The sequence below is a fragment of the Halichoerus grypus genome, chromosome 2, assembly GCF_964656455.1.
Source record: "Halichoerus grypus chromosome 2, mHalGry1.hap1.1, whole genome shotgun sequence".
Lineage (NCBI taxonomy): Eukaryota > Metazoa > Chordata > Mammalia > Carnivora > Phocidae > Halichoerus > Halichoerus grypus.
This window is the reverse complement of record NC_135713.1, coordinates 44,749,297-44,766,409: the sequence shown is the minus strand read 5'-3', so window position 1 is coordinate 44,766,409 and position 17,113 is coordinate 44,749,297. Positions and strand designations below refer to the sequence as shown.

At 52.9% G+C, this 17,113-nt stretch overlaps 1 long non-coding RNA gene across 15 annotated transcripts in view; it reads left to right on the top strand.

The window, feature by feature from the left end:
* The window catches only part of LOC144381083 (uncharacterized), a 912,868-nt gene that overhangs the window by 542,142 nt on the left and 353,613 nt on the right, over positions 1-17,113 (top strand). The window contains exon 3 of one of the 15 annotated variants that reach the window (XR_013445588.1): positions 11,161-11,185. The exons of the other annotated variants lie outside the window; for them this stretch is intronic. This is a non-coding gene — a long non-coding RNA (uncharacterized LOC144381083). Of the gene's footprint in view, positions 1-11,160; positions 11,186-17,113 lie in introns of those variants that run through there. 15 annotated transcript variants of the gene reach the window in all.

The window sequence follows — 17,113 nt, the reverse complement described above, 5'->3', positions numbered from 1 at the left end:
TGACGAAAACCCGTGACCAGCTTCGTTCTAGCCACCCCTACCAGTGTGAACCTGCTAGATTCTGCCTATTTCCTTCATCCTGGAGTCAAAATTGTGGGTTGGGCTTCATTTCTCCACCGTACCCCCATCCGCTTTGTGACTAATGAGCTCCGCTTAGAGAGTTACTTTCGAGTATGGTAGGAAGGGGTCTGAATCCTGAACATCTGGAGCATCTGGAGGCCCAGCGATATTCCTCTGCATACTGGGTTTCTCTTAGGGCTTTTTCTTGGTACTCCCCCACCCAAGGCATGATTGCTCACATTTCCAGTGACCAGTGCCCATCATATGTCAGCTCTTGCATAGACAAGTCATCTCTGGGTGCCTGGGTGGCTCAGTCGTTAAGCATCTGCCTTCGGCTCAGGTCATGATCCCAGGGTCCTGGGATCGAGCCCCACATCGGGCTCCCTGCTCCGCGGGAAGCCTGCTTCTCCCTCTCCCACTCCCCCTGCTTGTGTTCCTTCTCTCTCTGCATCTCTCTTTTTCTGTGTCAAATAAATAAATAAAAACTTAAAAAAAAAGGAAGACAAGTCATCTACACAGTAAAAGTAGCCAACTTCTGGCCAGTCCTTGCCAGTCAATGCAGGCAAAGTCAGATGGTGTCGGCTGAGAACTGTACCACCTTCCATTTGTAAAGAACTTCCACATAAGTATTTTCACTCCCATTTTAAGATGAGGCATTTGAGGTCTGAGGGAGTCAAGAGGAGTGTCCAAAGTCAATCAGTTTGTAGGTGGCTCTGCTGGAATGTGCTCCTTGTGGGTCTTCTCTAGAGCCCGCTTAGGTTCCCAGAGAGAGTAGAATCTCACACAGCCAGATGAAAGCCTCATCCTAATGGGTCAGGCAGGCGCCTCCCAGCCGACCGAAAAAAGATCTGGAGGTGTGAGGGCTTTCCTAACGCCCTGGTAAGCCCTAGCTAGGCTCTGCCTTCTCCATCCAGGGGAAAGGCTGACGCTGGTGTGAGTGGTGATGGCCTTGATCGTGGCTGGAGAGCATCGGGCTGCCGCTCCGGAGGTGTTCCCCGCTTGTGCGTCACCTGCCTTCCTGTAGCACCGTGCGAGGCCACAGACTCGGGGGTCAAATTGATCTGGGTTCAAATTCTGCCGAAGCGACTTCCAGCTGTCTTCCTTGGGCGATGTACCTTCTAAGCCCAACTTCCTTGCCTGAAAAAGGGAATCAAATAAGCACATTCCTTGTAGGGATGTTTTGGGTTTGCCCAGGGCTGGCTACTTAATTTGCAAAATGAAAATGCAGGTCTCTTTGTTCAAAAAGCAAGAATAAAGCTTATCCCCTTCTTCCACAGTCCCTTTCTTGGCCTGTCGTGGTCTTTTTTTATGTGCTAGCGAATGGTGTGCTTCCTCAGGCACAGGGGTACTTTCTGGGTGAGTGCAGATCCTTGCAGGTGCCTGGGATCCCACCCCGAGACTTAAGTGCCCTGGGCCGTGTGTAAGCCAGGGCTCCAAGCCCCCAGCACATATTTCACTGTCCTATCAGACTTTACTTACCAAAGCTAAATTCAAGATAAAATTATTGAGCATTTCAAGATGGTGACCACAGAGCATTCAACCCCCAAATGTAGCCCTTTCTGAGTGTGGGCCTTATGTGACTTCATTGATGGCCTGCCCCTGAAGCTACCCCTCAACATGCTTGTAAGCATTTAGCACAGCCTCAAGCCCATAGTGAGGACTCAGCAAATGGTCAGTAGAAAAACCCACAGCTTTGCTCCCCGGTCACCTCAGGAATCCCACAGCTCAAGCTTTCACAGGAGCTTTGCACCTGCAACCTGCTTATGGGAGAGTCAGGGAAGGTATTATGATCACCTTTGTAGAAATGGGGAAACTGAGGCCCAGAGAGGCGATAAGACTTGGCGATGCTCACCCTCTAATTAGTTTCAGAGTCAGAAGCCAGTGGTAATCTCTAGACTCTGAGCCAATACTGAGCTTCTCAAGTTCAGCGTCCACTCTGGGCCTCCTGACATTACCTGGGCATCGTGAGTGGTGATAGTTCACCCAGCAAATGCGGGGAGCGCAAACCCCTGCCCCTCCCCCTTCCATAGCTCCCTGAAACTGCTCAATACCAATCTCTTCCAAAAAAGCCTTCCCTGCCAAGGACCTCCCCATAGGACTTTTTCTTGCATGTGCTCATTCACCCCAAATTCGATCGTATGCAATATAGTTTATTTCCTGTGCTTTTAATATTACCAAACATTATGAGCATGTTTCTGGCTTATTGAATATTTTTAACCTTATTTAAAATAGCTCCATTTTAAGGAAGCTCCATAATTTATTTGACCAATCCCCAATTATTAGACACTCAGGTTGTTTCTAATTATTTGTCAATTACTGAAAGGCAATGTATGAAGTTCTAAACTGGGGACAATCATCGTACCTGGCTCATGGGCCATTGTGAAGATTAAATAAATACAGGAATAGCACTTAAGAAATGAAACAAATAAGGACTATGCATGTGTTAATACTATTCTGTTAGCTTTATTACTTTGATAATGCTAGAATTGATACCATTTTACACACATCCTTGAACATGTACGTGATAATTTCCTAGAAGTTGCATTATGGAGTCTGAGGGGAGGGCGTTTCAAGGCTGGCATGGAATGCATCCACGATTTATGGAGGGTGTGCCCTGTAGCTGGCAGGGAGACCAAAGGGGCAACGGGGGTGGTAGGATTGAGCCCCAGCCTTTGGCTGGAAACATTTGTCATGATCTGACTGTGATGCCTGAGGACATTTAGACAACCCATCTGTCCACTTCAGGGCTGAAAACAGGAAGGTGTAGGGAGTGTAAACCCGACCCAGAAAGGCTCGCTAGCCTAGCACAGACAGAGAAGTTTGCCCTCCACTACCAGAACATTAAGTGGATATTTTTCAGTGTTCTCTTCCTTGGTTCCTGTTATGGTTCCCTGGATGCAAGGGAGTGGAGATGAAATTGGATGGGACCACTGAGTCTTAAGTAACCAGGGATCTGTGATATTAGGCTGTCACTTCAGGTCAGCACTGAGTAGAGGAGCAAGGGAGGATTAACAGCTGCCTTGGTGGTCTGTCTGCCCCCAGATATCTCCTGTCAACTGTCTTCCATCATGGGTTTCTGGCTTTGTAACTTAAAAGGATGCCCCTTGTACAACACAGTTACCCAGGGAAGAAGGTATTTCATGGAATGGTAGAATCACAGGATTCCAGAGATGAAAGGGAATGAATCCCATCGGTATTCTCCTAGAGCAGAAATTCTCAGATACTCGTTTGTGAGTCAGAATCCTACATCAGAATCACCTGGGAGCTTATTAAAACGTAGATTCCTGGGCCCACACTCAGAGTTTAATTCAGTGCGTCTTGAGTGGACTCTGCCCCTTTAAGAATCCCCCCTCCCGGTCATTCATGCTGATGCAGGGGAGCTACACTTTGAGGAACTCTGTTCTATAATATCCCAAGCAAGTTGGTTGCCTCTAGTGTTGGGGAGCTTACCACCTCAGGAGACAGCCTATTCCATTTTAGAACAGATCTAACTATAAGAAAGTTCTGCTATGTGGAGCTGGAATCCTCCTCTATAAATTCCAGCCACTGGCCCACACCACCAGGGCCATGCAGAGAGAGTCCAGTTCCTCTAGCTTTCCATGGGCGGGCAGACTTGATAATTCTGCGACCCTGAGAGTCTGTGAGTCAAGGTCGTGTTGGCAGAGAGCACCTATGCTTCGGAGTTGGCTGGGCTTTGAGAAGCTCATTTCCCCTTCTTGCTGGATTGGATGCCTCCTTCCAAATCCAGGAGCGAGCAGACTCCCTGGGGAGGGGGGAGGAAGGGCATCGTTGGGCGGGTCAAGGGCTGTGAGAGCAATTCCTGCAGTTGGGGGGTGGTGGGAGCTGAGCAGAGGCCTGGCCAGAGGTGGTGCCGGCAGTTCCAGGACCTGGCTCCTGCCCGGCTCTGCATCTAACCCCCCAGCGGATTCTGAGCAAGTCCTTGTCGCCCCCAACCCCTCCCAGCGGGGGAGGCACAGTTCTCACACCTGCACAACCACCCTTTCCCGTCTTCCCATTCTGAGGTCCCATTTTCAAAGCCTGGCTCACTCGGATCTGGCCTCCTCTTTGCTGGTTCTATAATATCCCAAGCAAGTTGGTTGCCTCTAGTGTTTTTTGGCTGGGGCAGTTTTATGGCTGGGGCAGCAGGAGGAGCATGGCTCGTGTTCTTAGGAGAGAATGACAAGACCAAGGCTGAGAAGGGGCGCACCAGGCTCATGCAGCCGACTGGCTCTGGTTGGCGCAGGGCAGGGCTGGGGGCATGAAGCCTGGAGGGCTGGGCCTCAGCGGCGGGTGTCTCTGCTCTGCTACGGGTGTCGAGGGCTGTGGGTCCCTGAGCCGGGGCTGTGGGCCTTGCCGAGGGAGACAGTAGGAAAACAAGGACGGTCTGTGGATTGTCAAAGGGTCCCTCTTCTGCACGCACCCTGGGTCTTCACCTGACCCCATTTCCTTCTTTCGTCAGGAGTGATGTGAGGGTTGAGGCAAAGAGAACTCTATGCCTGTGAGCACGGACTCTGTGCGTTCTTGGGGCATGGCTCTCACTTCCCTGGGCCTCCGTTTCCTCATCTGTCCACTGGGCTAACAGTGCTGACCTCACGGGGCTGATGTGCTCATCCTGGAAGGTGATGTCCCTCATCACCTTCTGTAAACCCTTGCATGCCGGGCGGAGGCTGGCCGCTCTTCTTCTATTTGTTCTCAGGTTGGCGTGACAGAAGCACGAGATCTCCATCAGGATGGCTTCTGTGCTAACGTGTGAGCGTCTGGCCTCCTGCCTACTTGGGATTTTTTTCTCTGTATCCTGGTCACCTGGTTAAGGAGGCCGGGGCTGGGGGTGTGACAGGGATAGGGGCCAGCTCGGCAGGAAACTCTCCCCAGAGTCGCGAGAGGTCTGGCTAGTCTTTGCGCAGAGAGGAAACAACTCTCAGGAAACCTGGGCGCACAGACCAGCAGTACAGGGGCCGGAGGCCACACCAGCTGCCGGCAGAGATGGCCCGGGGGGAGCTTCCGCGCTCAATGCTGTATGCACATAGCTCACTCAGGGACACTCGCCATGCGTGCCTTCCCACAGCCCACGGGGGCCCCAACGGCTGCCCCCAGCCTATGCAGTGCTTCGTAGGGGCTCCAGGTCTTTCCTGAGGAAGTGCATATGTATAGAGCCACCAGCCAGTGTGAGGGGGGAGCTGGGAGAGTTCCTTCATGGACAGTCATGCCCTACTTGGTTGGGGAAGGACCCTGGACCGGGAGGAAGTAATCTGAGATTCTACCCCCACCACGGCGCCGACTTCCTCGTATCTTTATAGAGATGCCCTTTCCTTCTGTGGATCTCGGTTTCCTTCTCTGTACAATGGGTCCATCACCCCTTCCCCACCCGGTTCTGAAAATGGCAGCAGGGTTCAAGTGGAAGAATAGATGCAAACGTGCTTTGAGAAAGCTGAACAAACTGCGTGTGCAGGAAGGAGGAGGGGGGCCGGGAGAGGAGGACATGGGGAGAAGCAGACTCAGACACTTTCAGGTCACACAAGCAAACTAGCCTCCCCCCACCCCCCCGGGAGCCTGTTTTGTCTCCACCATCCCCTCCAGGGTTGGCAAAGATGCTGACAGAGAGAAGGGGCAGCAGAAGGGGAAGGGGACTGTGAAGAGTAAGCCATGTGAGGGTTAGCAGCAGCAGGTGGAGCAGGATGGTGAGGCCGGGGTACCCTCACTGGGTCAGAGCCTGCCCAGGTCACAGCCACCAGACCGTGTGGAGGCTCTCTGGGGTGACCCCTGTCCAGATTTAAGCTGCTGCTGGCAGGCACATGTCAGGTCTTGGTCTGCTCAGGGAGAAGAGGACCCGGGGATGAAGCTGTTGACCAACTGTGAAGAGACTTCAGTGCTGTGTGAATGGACCAGTCAACATCAAGGGGCCGTATGTGTGGATTCAAAACCCACCTATATAAATTACTGAGGAGGGCTGAGAGGCCTGGGGAAAGGGACTGTGTGGGCTTCATAGGGTGACACTGTCCCTGTCCCTGGACTGAGCAACTCTGCTCCTGATTCCACTCCAGCCTCACTTTAGCTGGTCAGGGAAACAAAATCATTTGTCTAAGTCCTATGTCTAAATCCTGCGTCTGAGCAAAGGGGGATATTAAGCATTCCCGCTTAATATCCCCCTTTTCCCCTGAAATTGACCTTCTGAAAAAACTTCTCTTTGAAGTTGGTGAAGAAGAGATAAATTGATTCAGCTGCCTTCTGCCTCGGGCAGCTCTTGGAGAAGTCCCAAAGTAGGAAAAGTTAGAGGCTAAACCATCATTTCTCTGCGGCTTCTCTCCCCTCCCCCCCCCCCGCCCCCCCGTAGCCTCTCAGTGCCCGGGGATCTTTCCTTTTCCCATGCTTGCTGGAAAGAATCTGAGAGCAACCACTTATAGTTTAAGGTCAGAGATTTTAGAAGCTAGTGTCAGAATTTGGACGAAAATCTCTGTCTCCCCATTGCGATGTCCTCTTCACTGGTCTTTCCTGCACAAGGTTGAATTTGTTGCCCATCCCGGCTCCTCAGCGCACCTTATGACTCATCTCGTTTGGCACCTGGCGCATATTCCACACCTCGCTGAGGGTCTGGAGGAGGGGGAGATCCTCTGAGGGCAGTGAGGGCTCCAGACACTGTGGACCCCTGGCCCAGCCACAGGACCCCCACATTGGCATCGTGTCTCCCTGGCAGGAGGACAAAGGCAGTGAGCATGACAGCAGCAACAGTGATGAGGACCCACCCAAAATGCCTGTAAGAGGCACCAACCGGACTGTCGTCTTGGACTCAAGCACCCAAAGCGCCAGGGAAACTGAGTCCTGAGGGGGAAGGGACTTGCCAGAGGTCACACTGAGAGAGATCAGGGTTTGTCCTCAGGGCTGCTAAATCCCAGGGCAGAAATGAACTCACTGGGGAGGTTCTGACTGAGGGCTGATGTCACCCCAGAGTGCCAGAGAGGGTGCCCAATGTCAGACAGGTGTCAGAGCAGGGCTAGACCTCGGACAGGGTGTCTGGACTCCTAGCACAGTGCTCCCTCTACTGCCCTAAAAAGGCTGAGTTCGAGTTCCTGGCCTTGAGCCCCAGGCATTATGCAGGAGACAAGGAAAGAAAATGCCCCCTCTGTCTCCAGAAGGAAGCTTCAGTTCTCTGAAGCAGAAGCCATAGGACCCTGCGTGAGGGGGCACCTGGGTGGTTCAGCCAGTTAAGGGGCTGCCTTCGGCTGGGGTCATGATCTTGGGGTCCTGGGATTGAGCCCCATGTCGGCTCCTTGCTCAGTGGGGAGTCTGCTTCTCCCTCTCCCTCTGTCCCTCCCCACAACTTGTGTTCTCTCTCTCTCAAATAAAATAAAATAAAAAGAATCCTGCATGAGAAGGCAGGGATTAGCATGGGCTGTGAGGAGATGGAAAGCTCTCTGAGTCCTAAAAAATCTGCAAGAGAGGGTCACAGGCGTGGAGGGATGAGGGTGTTTCACCTGGAGTGGAGAGGGAAGTGGAAACAGGGATTAGCAATTGAATTCTGGAGAAATTCAAGGTGTGAAAGAAACAGGATCTGAGGTCAGGGCTTGGGACCCCCATGACCTGCCCCGGAGTGCCCACATGCTCTGGCCACACAGCTCCTGCTACTTGCCTTCTGTGTCATCTCCTTGGCAAGGTCTGACTTGTCTTTTCCTGTCACGCAGAACCAGCAGGGGATCTCCATTAAAAAGAAGAAATGCATCCATTAACTGGAGGAACTGGCTGACAGGGGAGCCAGGAGCTGGAGCCCAGGAGAGACGCGAGGAAGGGCAGCGAAGGAGGAATGTCACAAAATGGAATTGTCCGCTCAGACCAGTAAAGCCTTTCTTGTTCATCTTTGTCATTTCATTTAGATCATTTTTGACATAAGTGTCCTCACAGCAATAAAATCCTAGTATTTTTTGAGCACCTACCATACCAGAGTCATGGTGCTCGGTGCTCTTCTCAATTATTTAATGTAATCCTCCAAACAACCCAAGAGGTCCATAGCATTATCATTCTAAATTACTGACAAGGACCCAGGTCTAGAGAATTTAAGAATCTTGCCCAGAGTCAACATAGCTGTGGGGTGGGTGGGGCGGGAGGAGGGGTTCAAAGGCGAGTCTTTGACAATAGTGCCTTTCCACAGGTGAAACACATGAAAGCCCCGACCTCATCCACTTAAAGGTTCCCTGCGTCGCCCTCAGGGCGCTCCGCGGCCCCATCAACCTAACACAAATGAGCTATAACTAGATCAGGGCGTCTTGGAGTGAACTCGGCTTGACCAGAATCCTGAGGCATAAGCAGGGAGGAGAGTGGGATAGAAGGATACATCCTGGCCCCAGGGGCAGGAGATGGGGATTGGTTCCCAGCCTTGACACGGAGCAGATGGGAGACCTTGAGCACATCTCTTACTGCCTCTGTGGTTTAGTTTCTGCACCTGTAGAAACTCATGAAAGAGAACGGTTTTGATTTCCAGGGTGTTTGGCTCCATCTTCTGGTCAGTTCTTACCACTGCAGCTTTTTGCAGGGTTGGGATCCACCATGGGCAACAGGTAATTTTGAGGCTTCTGGGAAACTTCTGGGCACTGTGGGGGCTGAGGGCAGAGTAGGGCAGAGTAGAGATGGGATGTTAGAGGCCCTGGAGTCTTACCCCAGCAAAGTACAGAAGGGGAAACTAAAGCCTGGGAAGAGGCAGGGACCCACTCCAGGCCACACACATAGGTTCCAGATCTCCTGACAACCACATTCCCTGGCCTCCCCTCTGCCCAGCTGCTCCCCTCTTGCCAAGATGTCCATCCCAGCTGGTCACTTCTCCCCTTTCTCCTGAGATGGAGCCACCTGCTTAATAAGTGCGCTGCCCTGTCCACCTGCTGCCAAGACGCCCCACTCTCTCCTGGTCCGAGCTCCAGCCCTGACTACGTGGGGTGGTCCCTCCACCTCTCTGAGCCTGGGCTTTCCTGAGGGACTGGGGACATGGAAGGAAGAGGGAGGTGGAGACATGCATTCTCCTGCAGCCCTGCTTCTCTTCCAGTCTAGCCTTCTGCACCTCAGTTTCCCCAACTGATACACAACCAATCAGCGCCCCCCCCCCGGCAAGATGGTTGAGAAGATGAAACAGGTAGGTGGTGTGCAGGTGCATTGTGAATTCTTGAGCCCTCTGTTAAAGTATTACATTTCCAGATGTGTCTGGGTCCTCCTCAAGCCACATAGGTTCCCACATGTTGACTGGAACCCAGTTAGCCCGAAGGCTGAGGGAGATGCGTGGAGAGCTGGAGAAATCTGAAAGGTGTGGATACAGAGGCAATACTTAATCTTCCAGCCCCGCCTGGGGAGGACCCGAGGTGGCCATTCTTCTAATCTTCTGGCTTCGGTATCTGGGGCCTCTTGGCAGAGTCTAGAGGTGAACTCTCTCCTCTTACCCAGATCCCACTCATTTCTGGAAGATGAGTGAGTACAAGTCTGAGAGAATATCTTGGAGGCTCTCCTGCTGATCCAGAATCCCGTCTTTAAACGCCCAGGAGATGTAATGGGGGAGGCAGAGGAGGATCATTTTGCCCCTGTGTCTTCTCTTCCCTTGTTTGGACATCAGATCCATGGCCTCTCGTGGAAGTGAGCGAGGCCCAGAGAAGCAGCTTGAAGAGGCTGCAACCCTTCCTTGCTTGGGTCTTGAGCTCCCAGGGCAGTCATGATTCTGTTTGAATTTCTGAGGGTTGGAGAAACAGGAGGTGATCATCTGGGATCATCCAGAGTAGCGTGGCTGGCTTTTCTTGAATGGCCCCAAAGGTGTGGGGTCACTGCCTTTCCTAGAAAGCCCTGTTCCTGCTAAGGCAGCTCTTTGAAAAGTCCTGCTCTGTGTTTCCAGGGGGTGGGGGTGGTTCTGAGGCCACGTGCATCAGAGTCCCCTGGGGTGAGTTGCTGCATCAGACCTGAGGCAGGCCTGGGAATCTGCCTCTACAGCAGTCTCTGCAAGCTTCAGGAACCATCTGTCCCCCTCTGTTGCATTGGGATCGACAGCCCCCCACTCCCCCCCCCCCCGCCACTGCCCTGGAGACCGTTCCACCAAATGTTTCTGAAAGAATGTGGTTTTTTCTTTACTCAATATTCTGCTCCTTTGTCACTTGCCATATTCTTCCCTCTTATTCCCGGTCTCCATGCCTGTTTTGTAAATAGAACACCATAGGATTCGGGGGAGGGGGTAGAAGTATTCTTAACGGAATACCTTATCCAACTCATTTTATAGATAGGGTACCTGAGACCCAGAGATGGGAGCGTCCTGCTCCGGGTCAGAGAGCTGTTCCATGAGAGCTGGTAGGAGATGCTCATCTCTCTGCGCGGCTCTATTCTGCTGTCCAAGCTGCACTGCAGAATGAATGCCCATCCCAGACCCCTTCTTCGATGAAGTCATTGGAGTATCGTCACATGACTCTCCCTGGTCAGAACTGATGGGACCAGGAGCAGTCATCGATCCTCTGAGTTGGCCCCGTTGGCTTTTCTCTTGAAAGAAACTTGTTGCTGTGGTTCCCTGATGCTTTAAGCACTGGGGCTAAGAGGTCAAGTAGATTCCAGAGCTGGGGTGGCAATTTGTGTGCATGCTGGGGAGCAGGTAGAGAAGGATGACCTACAGAGAGAAATGGACCAGGTGTGGGCGATTGTGCAATGAGAGAGAGGGAGAGAGAGAGCCTCAGAGAGTGAAAGAGATTGGAATAAAGGACAGAGAGACCTACAAACACACCAGAGGAGACACACACACACACACACACACACACACACACACCCCAGAGATGCAAAGAGCCTGAAGGATATAAAGGCAGAGAGACACACAGAGACACAGAGGGAGAGAGTGGGAAGGAGATCAGAGAGAGAGAGAGAGAGAGAGAGATAGGTTTAGAGAGACAGAGATAATGAAGGAGAAAAAGTCAGACAGAGACCGCATCCCTGCCCTGGCATCGGGTATTACCCCAGTTTTTCTCAAGGTTGAGCTGACCTCCCTGCCCTTGTCTTCCCCGAGATACTGCTGGATCTTCCCCCAGCCACCTGTACACTTGAGCGAACTTCAGTGAGTCTCTGCTTCTTGGAAGAACCGATTCCCAAGCAAGCCTGGAGGAGGCTTTGGGGAGGGGGAGAGGGGGCCCGCAGACCTGCCTGAGAAGCACGTGTTGCAAGCTGGGGAAGCAAACGCTCCATTCTGCTCAACAGACTATCTGTCCCTTCTAGTTACCTCCAGGACCTGGAGATGACTCTATTCCTCGGCAAACGTCCACAGAGCTGCCAGCTCCCAGTGGCTGGCAGGTCTCCGGCCGGCGGAGCGGACTCCCTGCTCCCCTGGAGCCGAGTTAATGAGGCCCCGGCTGTGCTGCCTGGCACCTCCAGCCGGACTTCACCTGCTGCTCTGTCCTCCTTGGGACTGTCCCCGCTGTCCTCTGCTCAGGCCAAGCCCCACTCACTGTTCTCCTCCTCCAGGAAGCCATCCTCACGAGCGACCCCACAGCACACACAGATCCTTTCCTTTCTAAACTTCCTTAGTACCTCTTGTCTCTCTTGTCCTTTCGTGCGACGGCTCCATGATTATGTAGCATAAGGGGCTGTTATACTAGGTTGTAAGTCCGTCGGGCTTGCCATGTGAGAGGAAAAGGAAATCACTAAATTCATATTGCTTCAGATAACAAGAGCCCTTCGTGATGTAGACTGCCGTGTGGATTCTGTGACTCTTCCAGGCGCTATTCTAAGCACTCATGATCTAGCAACTGGTTCTTATGGCCGCGTACAGAACAGGAACCTGAGGGAGGGAGGTTGTCACTTGCTAGAGGTCATGTCTATGGTCAAAGACAGAGGACAAAGGAGATTTCGTGGCAGATTCCTTCCCCTCCCACTCGGCTGGCCAATGCCGAACCATCCACCACTGGAATCTTGTCATGTGACCTTAAGGCCGTGAACCTATAAAATCCAGGTATTTTTTGGCAGAAGGCGAGCCAAGGAAGAAGGACGGAAGGCCTCTCAGACCACCCTAAACGACCTCCTTGAGCCAGAACATCTGCAAGACCAGCACCTTCCCATTTTCTAAGTGCATCCTATGGAATGCTAATTTGTTGGGATATTAAATAAGAGTTACTAAAAAAAAAAGGTAAGTGTGGGAAGCACTAGGTTAAACGGTTGTCTGTGCAGCATGACTTCTCAGAGCCTTAACATGCTGGGGTGCACTGCAGGTCTTGAAGAAGGGGAGGAATGTGCTGTATTCACTAGGCAAATTTGACCACGGATTTTATTCTTATCAATTACCTCTCAAATCAGGCTTCCATGGACACTTCTTTGTGAGATGCTGCCCGAACCCACTAGATAACCGTGTCACCACTGACTACAGTTACTCACGTTTTCAGGGCTTCCTGCCCTTCATTTGCATTTGGTGGCCTTGCCTGCAGTGGTTTCTCAGGTAGGCAAGACACACTGACCCAGATGACCCATCTTCTCCTTCCCCCAGGACTGTAGGATGCCCTGTCACTGAGTAGCTGCATTTACAGGGTCAGGAGCATGGGGCGGCTGGCTCTCTTTGCTTGACCTTGCTTGACCTCACTCCCTTGACCTTACTCACTCATCCTTTTAGAAAACGTTTCTAGCCTCTCCAAGGGGCTAGTCCGTGGCAGGCTCCCTGCGGGAATCACAACCCCCCCTGGCTTGGGGTCTGTTTGGGTGGGTCAGGTGGACACAGGGAAGAGGAATGGGGCAGGGGGCGGTGGGCCTGCAGAGGAGGGACAGTTCACTTTCAGCTGGGGGTGGGATGCGGTGGGGTGCCAGTAGGCGACCCAGGGAAGGTCCACCCAGAGCTAAGCCTAGAAGGGTGACAAGAGGTGATGGGCAGAGCTTGTGGCTGAGAGTGGGCAGCAACAGATCAACCCCTGCCAGGGGCCCTGACTCCCTCCACCGCTCTCTGGCTGTGGTGAGTGGTCAAGCCTGCAGGAATGGCTGCACTGGGGCTCCTTTGAGCATCAGGATCCCAGGCTGGCAGGTGCTCTCCTGTGCTCTCCCTCTCCGTGGCTAACCCTTTGCAAACTTGTGAGGGAGGAAGCATCTGCGTCTGGGACGCCAGGGGGCAGGGGCTGTGTTTGTCGTGTTCTCACTGTATCCCCAACATCTGCGGTGGGACCCACGGACTTTCACTCCCTTCTCCGAGCCCTTGTCTTCCTGCTCTGCTTTCTGTGTATCTAGCCCCTTGTTCTGGAACCTGTCCACAGGTCTACTGAAGAGTGAGCCATTCTAGAAGCAGTTTTATGTTCACAAGGCACTCTTGAAAAGCAAAGAGACTTGAAAGTTCACAAGTGAAGTTCCATAGAATCGGCGTCCTGGGACAACATCAGAGTCAGCTGAGAATGGAGAGAGGCAGGTGGCAGCCTAAACGGTGGAGGTCCGGCGCTGGGACAAAGGGCCAGACCTGGAGCCGAGGGCGACTCTGATGTCAGTGTTTCTAAGGGACGTGGTAAATCATCTATCAGTTGTGTGCTAGAAGGCACACAGATTCTGGAGTCCAGGTTGCTTCAGGTCCCCGCCCCACTGTGGACTGTGTGAGCTTCGTTAGGATTTAGGGCCTCTGGTTCCTTCCCCACAGAACGGTGGAATCATCTGTCCAAAGGGATTATTGCATTAAATGAGGCAAGGCTTGTTGAAGTCCTGTGTTCGTTAACCAGCTGCTGGCCCACAAGCAAAACGACCACTCCATGATGCTCTGGACCTGGGCCTTTGATTGTAGGTTCTCACTGGGTTTGGGTCCCTGCTTGCTTCCCCATTCTTTTTTATGTTGCTCTGGAACCTGCTTCCCTCTAACACTTCCCTCCTCACACTGGCTTTTAATATTTCCCCTGGAGCCCTTCTCTTCAGCAAGAGAGCCTTTCAGATCCCCTTACGTGCATTGCATCCAGCAATCTGAGACTTGGCTTCCACATCTGTAGGATGGCTACACCATCGGCTTGTGCCCCACGGGGAGGCTCAGGATAAATGAGAGGAGGTGTGTATACATTACACATGCTCAGTAAGTGGCTGGTGTTTCGGACCCCGTTGCCCTGCTCCACACCCAGCTGATACTATTTCTCACAGCAGGGGTTAGAGAAGGCTTCTTGGACCCCGTGAGACTTGAGATGGGCTTTGAAGGACAGGAGAACTTTCACAAAGATGCACGAGGGGCCATGAGATTGGATGGGGCAGAGGGAGGTTGGAGACAGAGGAGACAAGTGGCAAGTCTCAAGATTTGTTCAGGGCACAGAGAGGAGGCCATGCTGGCCTGAGTTGTTGGTTTCTTGAGGAAACCTGAGGGAGATAAACCTGCAAGAATAGGGTGGGACCCTGGAGTCATAAAAGGTAGAGTTGGAGGGGGCCACGCAGGTCACGCGGCCCAGTCTCCCCCCCCGCAGTGGGAATGCAGATGTAGCACTCGGTGGTAATGAGAGCCTGGTCTGAGGCTCAACTCTGCTGTGTGTTCTTGAGTAAATTCTACATCATCTCTGATCTGGATTACTCCTCTGGGTCAGGGAAATACAAATTCCTACCGTACCTACTGAAGGGGAGCAGAATATGCCACCCCTGAATATGCCCCTTTGGCATACGGATTATCTTGAATTAAAATTCAATCACACTACTCTGTGATTGTCACGAGGATTTAGTGAGCCTTGGGCTGAGGATTCACTAAGACATGCTGGGCAAGCGGCTCCCTTCTCTATGGGCCTTGCTTTTACTGTCTGTGAATGGACATCCCACCTGCCTCTGGGAGGCTGTGAGTCTAGCCAGGATACTGGTCCCCGGGAGGGGAGAGGAGGGTGGCTTGGGAGGGCCTCAGGGAAATGAAGTTGCTGTTGTTCTAGGCTTAACCAGGATTCTGCCCCTCTCTCCCCACTGGCTTCTCAGAAAGGACCAGCCTAGTGAGGTGGCTGCTGTGGGTCCCAAAGCTGGGATTCTCTCTGTCCCTTTCTCTTGCTGAGATGGGTTACACAGCTCTCAGGTGATGAGCTCTCGCTCTGGTTGAGTGTTGGGCTCATCTGTCCTGCGCACCCGGTCCCCCCCCACGCCCCGGCATCCGGACCGTTCCTGGTTGGAGGGGCCTGAGGGAGCCATCCCTGCTCTTCCTCTTCCCCTGGACACCTGTCTCCATCCCCATCCTGACTCCATGGCTTCATTCCTGCCCAGGCCTTTCATTTTCCAGGACAGAGCCTACAGAGGGGACAGTCCCCTGCCGTTCTGAGCGCTCCTGCTTCTCATGCCACCGTTGGCATCCGTTCTCAAAGCACACCCCTGTCCCCCAGGAGCCATTGCAGGCAGGACTGGAGGCCACATTTTGTGAGTGGAAAGCCAAGAGGGGCCAAAGGAGACACCCTTCTGTCAGACTCAGAACCCCTGCCCTGGTGTCCTTTGCACTGTGCTGGTGACTCTAAAACACAGAGTGGCCTGAGAATCACGTGGGAGTTTGCTAAAATGCGGATTCCTAGGCCATCAGCCCTAGATAGCAGATTCAGAGCAATGTCAGAGGGGCCTGAGCATCTGTATTTTTGACCAGCGCTCAGGAATGATGATACACACCAGAGCCCTAGGACCCCTGCACTGCCCCTCCCCTTCTAAATCCCAGAGGGGTGTGTGGTGGGAGCAGAAGTCCAGAGGGAAGAATAACCTTTATGGAGTTCTCACCATGTCCGTTCCTTTACCTGCATTATCACCCTGGAAGGAGACATTATTATTCCCATCACATAGATGGGAAAACTGAGGCCGGGAGAGATTACACAGTTTATCCAAAGTCTCAAAGCTGGGACTTGAATTCAGGTCTCATAGCTCCAGAGCTCAAATCCCTTCCACCCAAACGTTTCCAATGAAATCAGCCCCACGCCCGCCCCCCCCCCTCTTTCCATCTCTAAGGCTCCCACTCCATATTTTCCAGCTGGGGTTCAAGATCCCCCAGCCGGGCGGAAAGGGGTCTTTTCATGCAAACCTCCTTTCCTGCCAACAGGTGGCAGTGCTGCACTGAGTATGTGGTGAAGGGGCGGGAGAAGCTAATCGGAGGACTAGGATTTTCCTATTCCTCAGCCGGTTTTGGAGGCTCTTTCCCTCCTACCTTCTAGCCATCCTAGGCTGCGAGATTTGCAGTTGCGGAGCTGGTTCTGTTTGTCATTTCAGTTCTCATCTCCCGGTCTGGGACGCCCCAGGGAGTCGGAATCTCCCAGCACGGTCATAGGCGTGGGGGGTGGGGGGCGGCAGCGAGCGGCAGCAGTCCCAGCGGACATTTGCCCGGTACATGCTTGCGGTCCTGAGGTGCTTCCTGTGCAGTACCCCAAACCCTCTCCCAGTTAGGTGCTATCATTCCACCCGCTCGTTCGGAAGAGGAGATTGGAGCTCCGAGAGGCTTAGGCGCTTTTAGAGCTGTGCACAGCACATCATCATCTCATTTATATAACCGCCTAACCACTACCATCTCATTTATATAGCTGGGGAAACGGATACCTGCAAGAGAGGATTCACTCTCGGCAATCGGTGGCACGGCTGGGACGAGGATTCAGGTCTTTTCACAGTTTGGGGCCTGCCCTAACTCTTGCCTTTGAGCAGCTGTGGATGAGGGCCTGGGCAGCAGGGAGTCTTTGGGGGGGCACAGGGTAGTTGGCGGGTGCTGTGCTGAGAGCCAGGCCAGCGTGGCAGGGAGAATGGCATTGTGGGGCAGGGACCCTGGCAGTCCGGTCGTCATGCGTCCCCGGCTCCTAGCATGGTCTGGCATCGAGTCGGCGCCCAGTTCATATAATGGAGGACACGGCCATTCTTCCTCTTCGTCTTCTTAAGCTCCCTTCCCTGGTCCTTCAGTCAGCAGGCAGTCCAGATCCTTGGGGTCCTCTAGCCCTGCTGGGGGCAAACATTCGCTTTCTTAGCACAGACTGTCTCCTTGTTCTTCAGCTTTCCAGATGGGTCCTTTATCTGTCCTGCCTCCACTCCAGATGAAAAGACCCTGGGGGCCAACGTTTAAGTTCTTATGCATGCTTCGTGGTGTTTATCACAAGGTTGAATATAAAATAAGCTCTCTATGAAAACAACAGTCTCCTCTTTT